We start from the raw sequence: 11,791 nt of genomic DNA on the forward strand, positions 1-11,791 counted from the left end.
TGACCTTGACAAGTTATTCACATCTCTAAGCATCATTTTATGTCTGAAACAAGGAAAAAAATTTAAAAAATAATACCAATTTCACAGGATTAATGAGATGATATAGTTTGAAAATTATAGTAGAGTGCCTGGAGAGCCCAATAAAGAGTAATTATTATTATTACTGGAAAGAAACAATAATGACTTATTCATACTTAGGTTCTGTGGTACCAAGGACAGTACACGGGACCTAGAAAATGCTCAAATGCTTATTGAATTGAATTACCTAATCTATATGGCTGCTATAGAGATCAAGTGACAGAATGTGTATAAAAGTGTTTTGAAAACTAGAAAATACTGTAGAAATGTGGTGCTACCTCTCCCCTACCTAACACTTGCCTGGTCAAAAGCCTCACTTTTTTGTCAGAGAATAGTTGGCTAAGTGGGTGTCACTCTTCCCAATATTCACAAAATCAATATTGTGAGGCATTTTTATTTTATTGGGGGGTCTATTTTTTTCATTTTTTAAATTTAAATTCAATTAATTAACCTATAATGTGTCATTGGTTTCAGAGATACAGGTCAGTGATTCATCAGTCTTATATAATACCCAGTGATTTGAGGCATTTTTAAACTTCACTTCTTGTGAAACTGCCATTTCTGTGCCTTTCCTGATCAGTGGGACCACTGATCAGTCAGGAGCAACTCCTTCAGTATGGACGTCTACTGCCAGTCATCCTGAATCAAACTCCACTGAGTGCTTGGGTTTGTGTCACAGGCAGTCAGACTGGGGTCAGAAGTATAGAGATTTGACCCAGAAGTTTTTTTTTTAAAGATTTTATTTATTTATTTATTTGTTTGTTTGTTTATTTATTTATTTATTTGTAAGAGAGAGAGCACAAGCAGGGGGAGTGGCAAAGGGAAAAGCAGACTCCCAGCTGAGTGAGGAGCCCAATGTGGGACTCGATCCCAGGACCCTGGGATCATGACCTGGGTGGAAGGTGAGATGCTTAACCGACTGAGCCACCCAGGCATCCCTGACCCAGAATTTTTGAGACACTGTAAGTTTCAAATATCCAAAGATTTTAGAAAGATGTTCGTGGATTGTTCTATTTCTTTTTCCTATGAATTCATTATCAGTGTATTTCTTCCTTCCTTAGATTTTTATTGAATACCTATTACAAGATAAGCAAGTTACAATATTGAACAAGACAGATGTGATCCTTGCCCTCATGGAGCTTACAACTTTGTAATTATATGAGTCACTAGATAGGGTTTAATTTTTATGCTTTTGTAAGATTTTTTTATATGAAAAAAACTTTTAAAGCTTATGCCCACATTTTTCATTTTAAAAAATATGAAATGGGGCTCCTGGGTGACTCAGTTGGTTAAGCGTCCCACTTTTGATTTCAGCTCAGGTCACAATCTCGGGGTCATGGGGTCAGGCCCGGTGTTGGCCTCCACACTGGGTGTAGAGCCTGCTTGGGGTTCTCTCTCTCCCTCTCCCTCTGCCCCTCCTCCTACTCCTCTAAATAAATAGATAGGTAGGTAGGTAGGTAGATAGATAGATAGATAGATAGATAGATAGATGATTGATAGATAGATAGATAGATAGATAGATAGATAGATAGATAGATAAAATTAAAAATATGGTCACTTTAGCTGTGAAGAGGTGCAAAGGATCATATAAACTTTCCCAATAGTCCTCTCAGAAAGAGGAGTGGGGAGGAAGATAATTTTATTTAGAACCAGGCACTTCACTTAAGTTACCTAATTAAATCATAACAACTTGAGAGGAAGATGTTCTCATCTCCATTTTAAGAAGAAGAACTGAGACTCGGAGAGGCTAAATGTCTTGCCAAAGTCTATCACTAACAAATGCCTTTGCTAAAATTAGACCCCAGTGCTGCCTGATTCCCCAACCAAGCTCTTTCTCCAGCCCCATTCTACCCCAAATTAAGCAACCAACTAGTAAGCCAAATAAATATTAGCGAATGTTATGCACCATGGGTGAGTACAAAAGAATGCGGTTCTTAAACTCCAGGGGCTTAAATCTGGTTGTGACACAAAAATAACATGAACTAATCTAAATGACTCCAAGTATAATAAGAGTTCCCAGAATATACACATGAGTGTGATCTTGAATGGTTCAAACAGTCCACAGAAAATAGATAAGTTGGCAGAGGACATAAATAGACCTTTTTTCAAGGAAGACTTTCAGATGGCCAACAGACACATGAAAAGATGGTCAACATCACTCATCATCAGAGAAATACAAATCAAAGCCACAATGAGATAACACCTCATGCCTGTCAGAATGACTAAACTCAAAAACACAAGAAACAAGTGTTGGCGAGGATGTGGAGAAAAAGGAATCCTTGTGCACTGTTGGTAGGAATGCAAACTTTTACAGCCACTGTGGAATACAGTATGAAGGTTCTTCAAAAAAATGAAAAGTAGAGGGGTGCCCGCATGGCTCAGTCAGTTGAGCATGCAACTCTTGGTTTTGGCTCAGGCCATGATCTCATATCATGGGATCAAGCCCTTCATGGGGCTGTGTGCTCAGTGGTTAGTCTGCTTGAGATTCTCTCTCTCTCTCTCTGCCCCCTCCCTACTTGTGTGTGCGTGCTCTTTCTCAAATAAATAAGTTAATTAAAAAAAAAAGAAAAGTAGAAATACCCTATGATCCAGTAATTCCACTACTGGGTATTTACCCAAAGAAAATGAAAACACTAATTTGAAAAGATATCTGCACCCTTATGTTTATTGCAGCCTTATTTTAAATAGCCAAGATATGAAAGCAACCCAGGTGTCCATGGACAGGTGAATGGATAAAGAAGATGCACACACACATATATACTCATATACACAATGGAATCTTACTCAGTTATAAAAAAAAGAATGAAATCTTGTCATTTTCAACAACATAGATGGATCTAGAGGATATAATGCTAAGTGAAATAAGCCTGTCAGAGAAAGACAAAAACCATATGATTTCACTCATATGTGGAATTTAAGAAACAACAACAAAGAAAAAAGGGGGAAAACAAACAAATAAAAAAAAGAGTCTTCAATATAGAGAACAAACTGGTGGTTGCCAGAGGGATAGGTGAAATAGATGATGAGGATTAAGAGTATACTTATTGAAGTGAGCGTTGAGTAACATATAGAATTGTTGAATTATTACGTTGCATACCCGAAACTAATATGACACTGTTAATTATGTTTGAATAAAAAAAAATTTAAAAATAAATAAACAAACTAGGGTAAAAAAAAAAAAAGAAAGAAAGAAAGAGAGAGAGAGAGAGAAAATAAATAAGTTGTCCTAAATTCTTCCAGAGAGACGTAGTTCCCGTACAGCTAAGTGATATCTCTGATGACATTGTATTCAATGAGTTTTCTTGCCTTCCTTTCTTCCCTCCAAGAATATGAGCTCCATGGGGTGAGGAACCACATACTCATTTCATTAACCTTTATGTCCTCACAATCAAATATAATGCCTACTACATAACGGAGAGTAGGTGTTTGAGAAAAGTTGAATTAAATCAAGATGGCTCTTGAGAACTGGGTATGGGTGGATGATTTAAGATTAACAAGGGAACTCTGGGTGGGGGATGATAATGGGGGCAACGGTGAGGAAGTAAGATTGAATATGGTGAGTGTGGTCGAAGTAGTCTGAATGGAGCCGAGGGAGAAGTCTGAAAAACTAAATGCCATAGTTGTTCCAGTGTTCATAGGGGCGTTTGTGACCTGGAATGGAAGACTTATCAAGCCAAACAACTAACCTGAGATTATAAGCACCGTAAGGGATAATGGGAGAAGGTAGTCATAACCATCATGAAAACAGAAGCAGTAGGAGCGCTGGAGAAACGAGCAAAATGCTCATGATCTCCCAACAACAGCCCCAACCCTCTGCAAGCAGCCAGCCCAGAGGAATCAGACTGTAGCTATCACCTCATCAGTGCTGCTCGACTGCATTCCAGGGCCAAGTTAGTTATCCCATCTTTCCATTTGATCCTAAGTATAGCTCTAGGTGAGGCCCATGAAAACATCCCTGCCCTTCCTCCACCCTCCCAACTAAATCATAACGACTCTTCTCATTGGCTGAGTTGTTAAATTCCTTAGCCTGCTAGAGCAAATCAAGGTGAGACTCAAAGGACAAGAGAGAAACAAAAAATAAGAGTTACACAGTTTCTCACCAAACTAAGCTATATCAGAGGAAGGGACAGATTCGAGATGAGGGGACTCCAAATGGAGGACAGCGTCCCAGAGAAAGTGACGATGACACTAAAACTTCAGATTTAAGTAGAAGTGTGCCTAGAGGACAAGGGAAAAAGCCATTCCTGGCAGAATGAACAGCTCATGCAAAAGCATGGAGGAGTAAAACAGTAGGATTTCAGTGTCATCATTACAGGCTAATCAGCACAACAGTTGCACTTCCTGGTGCAGCTCCTTCCATCAGCACACCGGGCTCTGCAATTTGCACCAGGTTCCGTTCATTCATTTTTTTCATTCATATCCCAAATATTTATCAAGCCCCTGCTATATGATGGACTCTGTTCTAGGGGCTGGGGCCACAACAAAACAAGCAAAGTTCCTGCCCTTAAGTAACCTACATTCTAGTGGGAGGAAACAGGAAATAAAAAATAATACATTAGGAGGTGATAAGGGTTATGTAAACAGTTGTTCACCATAGCATAGAATCTCAGTTCCAGATATACATTACTTAGTATTTGTATGGCTGTCCATAGCAGAAAAACCCAATATAACAGAGACTTGCACAATACAGAGGTTATTTCTCATGTAAAAAAGGCAATCTATGGCTGTTACGGCAAGTTATCAAGTTGTCAGAGACCCAGGCCCCTTCTAATTCACTGTTCCACCATCCTTAGGTGTGGCCCTACTCTTCACGTTCCAAGACAGATGCTGGAACTCCAGGAATCACATCATCATCCAGACAGCAGGATGGAGGAATAGAGAAAGGTGGGCCCTCTTCCATTTCAAAAGATAGATTAAGAGCAATATATCATTTCTACTTACTTTTGATTTTACCTAGCTACAGGAAACTTGAAAAAATATTTCTTTAACTGAGTAGCAACGGCCTCAGGTAAAAATGAGCATTCTGCTTCTGAAGAAGGGGAAAAATGAATACTAGGAAGTATTAGCAGTCAAGATCCTAATAAGAAACAGTTAATCTCAAAATCAAGGATGATTCATTTTCAAAGAGACTTTTTCTTTAAATCCCCTTCACCTATTTAACCCATCCCTCCACCCACTTCCCCTCTGGTAACCATCAGTTTGTTTTCTATATTTAAGACTCTGTTTTTTTTTTTCTCTTTTCTCTTTGTTCATATGTTTCTTAAATTCCACATGAATGAAATCATATGGTATTTGTCTTTCTCTGACTGACTCATTTCACTTACCATTATACCCTGTAGATCCATGTATGATCTGTGTTGTTCAAAACAGCAAGATACCATTCTTTTTATGGCTAAATAATATTCGTGTGTGTGTGTGTGTGTGTGTGTGTGTGTATCACATCTCTTTATGCATTCACCTATCCATGGACACTTGTGTTGCTTCCATATTTTAGTTATTATAAATAAGGCTGCAATAAACATAGGGGTGCATATATCTTTTCAAATTAGCGTTTTCATTTTCTTTGGGTAAATAACCCAGTAGTGGAATAATTGGATCATATAGTATTTCTATATGACCCTGGGATCATGACCTGAGCCAAAGGCAGACACGTAACCGACCGAGCCACCCAGGTGCCCCTTGTTATTCTTTTTCAAGATTGCTTTGGCTATTCAGGATCTTTTGTGATTCCATACAAATTTTAGGATTATTTGTTCTAGTTCCATGGAAAATGCTGTTGGTATTTTGATAGGGATTATGTTAAATCTGTAGATTGCTTTGGGTACTACGGACATGTTAACAATATTTTTTCTCTCAACCCATGAGCATGGACTATCTTTCCATTGGTTTGTGTCATCCTCAATTGCTTTCGTCAATGTTGTATAGTTTTCAGAGTACAAGTTTTTCATCTAAAAGGGACTATTACAAATGTGGAGATCAGGCTCCCACAAAGCACAGGGAGGGCTAGCAGTGTCTGTGATGTTACCAACCCAAGGTCCAAAGGGACAAAGAAAGTGAGGAGAAGGAGAGAGGAATGGGTAGAGAGGAACTGTGGCCTTGGTTGAGGGACTCAGCCAGCCAGAAGTGGCTCTGCCAGGAGGAAGCCAAGGGAACAAATGCCCTGCCCTCCCTCCACTCTCAGGCTAGGGCTTCCTTGTGCCACAATAACTGAAGGCCGGAGGGCACTGAAGCCCTAGGCATTAGAGTGGGGAAGGAAAGTGAAGGTAGATCTAGGGACAAACAAAAAACATTAAGCACAGGGCAGTGGCAGTCTCAGCCACAGAGACAGGTCTGGAAACACCAGACCCCCCTTTGCACCCTGAGTTTTGTGTTCAGTCCTATTTCTCTCACACAGGTCTTCTTCCTCTTTATTCTTTCTTTCATGACCCTTAGACCTTCACCCTGTCTGTTCCTAATCATGCTATTTTGACTCTTTCTGATGAAAGTTCTACCTTTCCAAAAGACAACACTTCATTGAATTTGTCCAACTTCTCCATCTAGCACTAAGCACTCTCTTACTAAGAAACTATCCTCATAGGGCATGCTCCAACTTCAATCTATTTCTATTCTGAGTAGGATTAGTCCAAACTCCATAGAAATTCACGAGGTCTAAAATAAAGATAGTTTGTGGATAGTGATGCAAATTCAAACATGGCTAGTTCAGAATTGTCGTCATCCATTTGGCACCTACCATTTTCTTCCTAATCTGCTATTAACTGGAATCTGGTCTCTGTGTTCGAGCTAGTTTAATTCTAGGGGTCATCTAACAGTAGAAAACATAAATACTTCCTCAAGCTTAACAGTCACTGTCTTGATGTTCTCTGATGAAGACACTGATGAACAATTCAATAAATAAACCCTGGGAACAGAGCAGTCAACCCAGGCACAATATCTGATTATGAGATGATCATTAAGGGGCACCTGGGTGGCTCAGTCTCTTGAGCACCAGGCTCTTGGTTTTGGCTCAGGGCATGATCTCAGGGCCATGGGATCCAGCCCAGAGTCAGGCTCTACACTCAGCAGGGAGTCTGCTTGAATTCTCTCTCTCCCTCTTCCCCTCCCCCTGCTTGTGCAGGCACAAGGTCTCACTCTAAAAATAAATAAATAAATCTTTTAAAAAAAAAGATGAGCATCAGGGCATATGGAGTAACCATAAATCCTGGAGAAAAACCTTGGATGTTAAGTAAAGATCAAGCATTTCCAAGCGGTTCCTCTTTTGTGTTTGGTTTTTTCAGGAAGTCTATATTTAAAAATACTAAAAATTTTTACGGGGCAGCTGGGTGTCTCAGTCAGTTAAGCATCTGCCTTCGGCTCAGGTCATGATCCCAGAGTCCTGGGATCGGGCCTGATATCGGGCTCCCTGCTCGGCGGGGAGTTGGCTTCTCCCTCTCCTTCTGCCTGCTGCTCCCCCTGTTTGTGCTCTCTCTGTCAAATAAATGAAAAAATCTCAAAAAGAAAAGAAAAGACTAAAAATTTTTAAACAAATCCTGAGATCATAATTATTCTGTTTCTATAGGGAAACCTCCATTAAAACTTCATTATTAATGTACTCGGAACAGAATTAGTAAAATTCGTTTCAATATATTCAGTGCCCACCACTTTGTGTGTGACTCCAGGCAAGTGACTTCAGCTGCTAAGTCTCAGTTTCCTTATCTGTAAATTAGGGATAAAAACACCTACCTCCTTGGAGATTATAAGGATTAAGTGAGACAAAATTTGTAAAGTTGGCATCACGATGCTTAACATTTAGTAGGCATTCAAGAAATGTAGGGTTCTTTTTCTTCCACCCTTCATGAAACTATCATTTGATATAAAATTCTGTAATTACAACACATCTACTTCCTACCGCTTCTGGACAGATAGTCTTGAAGTTCTGGAAGAAATTATTGGCAGACAATAATAATATGTTTAAATTTTCCACTGTTATATGTCAATTATACCTCAATTTAAAAAATTCTTTCAGACATTCCTTCTCTTTACTAGCACAATACCTGGGAGATAATAGGTGCTTAGTAAAAGTCCAGTGAATGAATGAATGCACAATTCTTTGAAGCCCTCTATCATGTTATTTGTGTTTCTTATTTTTAAAAATAGTTTTTTTTTTAAAAGCAGTTGTAGGTTCACAGCAAAACTGAGAAGAAGGTACCGAACTTTCCTATATATCTCCTGCCCTCACGTCCTCATAGCCTTCCCCATACCAAACTTCTTCACCACGGTAGTATATTCTTTAGAGTTGGTGACCTGCATTGACACATCGTTATCATCCAAAGCCCAAAGTTCATCCATCCAAAGTAAACATTAGGTTTCACTCTTGGTGTGGTACATACTGTGGATTTGAATTTATCGTGACATGTATCCACCGTTACAGTATCATACAAAGTAGTTTCACTGCCCTAAAAATCTTCTGTGCTCCTCTTACCCATCCCTCCCTCTGCCTTACCTCCTGGCAACAACTGATCTTTTTAGTTTCGCCTTTCCCAGAATCATATAGTCAGAGTCTTACAGTTTGTAGCCATTTCAGACTGGCTTCTTTCGCATTGTAATGTGCACTTAGGTGTCCTCTGTGTCTTTTCATGGCTTGATAGGTCATTCTTTTTAGCACTGAAACACATCTCCCTGTCTGGATGTAGCAGAGATTATTTATCCGTTCACCTGTTGAAGGACATTTTGGTTGCTTCCAAGCTTTGGCAATTATGAATATAGCTGCTATAAAAGTCCATTCATGGGTTCTTGTGAAGACCTGTTTTCAACTCTTTTGAGTAAATACCAAGGAGTGTGATTGCTGGATTCTATGGTAAGAGTATGTTTAGTTTTTTTCCTCTTTGGGAGAGAGAAAGAGAGAGAGCACATGCAGAGAGAGAGAGAATCTTAGGCAAGCTCCACACCCAGCGTAGATTCTGACTTGGAGCTCAATCTCACGACCCTGAGATCCTGACCTGAGCCTGAGCTGAAAAAAGAATCAGATGCTTAACAAACTGAGCCACCCAGGTGCCCCAGAAAGAAGCTGTCTTTGAAAGTGGCGGTACCCTTTTGCAATCCCACCAGCACAGAAAGGAGTTCCTGTTGCTCCACATTCTCACCAGCATTGTGTTGTCAGTGTTCTGGATTTGGGCCACATTAATAGGCATGCACTGGAATCTCACTGTTGTTTTAACTTGCATTTTCCTGATGACACATGATGTAGATCATCTTTTCATACACCTCGGGTTTCTCTTTTGACATTTATAGTGTTTTGCATTTATTTTAGTGGTATTTGTATGCTTGCTTTATCCTTGCTATTGGCTTCACCCTATGACCTTTGATACTTCAACATATTTCATAGTGTTCAAAGTCATTTATCCAAAATTTTCAGGATTGTTTCAATTTCATTCTTTTCAATAAAAGTAACATTACTTATTTTTCTACTACTCTAAGACTTTTCAAATCAAAATAACAGTACTAGTTGTAATAATAATAATAATAATAATAGAATTTTGTATTAGATGTCTCAATTTTTAATTCAGATGGCTTCCATAGTCAGATTGAGCCAGAACATCTAAAAAGAAGCTAATAAATCCAAATGATGAACACAATAAAGTGGTGTAAATATAAATTACCTTATATAGCAAGGATAATTCATCGGAAAGCTCAGTGTATGTTTTGCGATGAATTTATCTTGAGTTCAACACCCCATAGCTGCTCTGTCCAAGGTGGGCCACATGTTAACTAGTTTTCACTAGGACAGTGGTTCACCCAGCATGCTGGTTAAAAATGCAGCTTTCTAGGTTCCTCCCCAGATATTCTGATTTAGTTGGTTGAGAATAAAACAATGGAATCTGTATTTTAAAAGAGCATTCTCGGGGCGCCTGGGTGGCATAGCGGTTAAGCGTCTGCCTTCGGCTCAGGGCGTGATCCTGGCGTTACGGGATTGCGCCCCACATCAGGCTCCTCTGATATGAGCCTGCTTCTTCCTCTCCCACTCTCCTGCTTGTGTTCCCTCTCTCGCTGGCTGTCTCTATCTCTGTCGAATGAATAAATAAAATCTTTAAAAAAAAATAAAAATAAAAATAAAAGAGCATTCCCAAAAAGAAAAAAAAGCTTCTCTCTCTCTCTTTTTTTTAAAATATTTTATTTATTTGATAGACAGAGACACAGCGAGAGAGGAAACACAAGCAGGGGGAGTGGGAGAGGGAGAAGCAGGCTTCCCGCTGAGCAGGGAGCCCATGCGGGGCTCCATCCCAGAACACTGGGATCGTGACCTGAGCTGAAGGCAGATGCTTAACAACTGAGCCACCCAGGTGCCCCAAAAGGCTTCTCTCCTTTTTTTTTTCTTTATAGCTTTTATTTTGCTTTATAGCTTTGTTTTCTAATTTTTCTACATTGACCATGTATTGCTTTTTTAAATAGGAAAAGAAAACCTGTACTTTATTTTTATTAAAAATAAATCTTGCAGGCTGTGTCCTAGAAAAATAGCTTTTGGCGATGTGCCAGCACAGTTTGGAGGTTTGATTGACTTATTCTCATGGATACTGCAGCAAACTTAGAGTTACTTCTTGAGACTTCTTTAGGTATACTTTTGGCCTATCTCCTTTTAGATTACTCCCAATCAATTGACAGATTTGACATTATTTTCTGAAAGTTGCAAGCCAATATAAAGACTCAGGTCCCAATCAGTCATTCCACCATTAACAATTTTTTTGTTATTGTTAGTTGTTTATTTATCAGGAGAAACTATTTCATAACCCAGTATTCATGTTTCATAGTTCAGGAACACAGGTCAGTGACAAACTTCCATGGAACTCAACTCAAAGAAATTCTTTACATTCCAACATTACTTTGCACTCTGAAAGATATCAGCCTTCTTCATCTCCTCAAATATTTCACGGAATCATAATTTCTGTCAAAATCTGCATATGCCTTCTTTCTCGGTTCGGCCACAGCAAACATATAGAAAGCCTCAACCCCCAGGGATATAGTGAATGCTACAACATTATGAAATTGCAGATGCTTGGCTGGAAGGCCTCAGAGCTGAAGTCTCGTCAAAGCTCAATCAACCTCTAACCCAACATCCTTCCTAACTGATACAGAAATGCCCACCATTAAAAGCATTAAATGAGGAAGGTAGGTCTGAACTAGATGAAATAGAGGAAAGGTAGAGGCCTAAGGACCTTGATTAAATGAAACACGTAAGAATAGTGCATAAATGTGTACAGATTATTTTCTAAAATGTGTATAGAATTCTCTAAAACACTTGCTTAGAAATCATGGTCTGACTTTTTAATTACAAAAATTATATGTAGATATAATTATAAATTAATACATATTCATTAAATTAAATACAATTTGGAAAAACAGAAAAGAAGAAAATGATTAATTTCCCATAGACTACAAATTAAAAAGAACCACTGTTGCATTTTAGTTATTTTCATACAATTTTTTTGGTAATATACATAAAATTATACTATATTTTGAACATCCTCTATGGTCTTGCTGGTTTTATCAATTTATACCCTGGAACAGTAATTCCTGAACTTTTCACCATTAAGGACTTTCTTCTTTCTTTCTTTTTCTTTCCTTTTCTTTTCTTTCTTTCTTTCTTTCTCTCTCTCTTTTTTTTTTTTTTTTTTTGATACACATAGACCTCACCCCCTGCCAGGATGGATCCCAGATTTTGAAAACTATTGTCAACCAAACT

The sequence above is a fragment of the Ailuropoda melanoleuca genome, chromosome 8 (genome assembly GCF_002007445.2).
Source record: "Ailuropoda melanoleuca isolate Jingjing chromosome 8, ASM200744v2, whole genome shotgun sequence".
Classification (NCBI taxonomy): domain Eukaryota; kingdom Metazoa; phylum Chordata; class Mammalia; order Carnivora; family Ursidae; genus Ailuropoda; species Ailuropoda melanoleuca.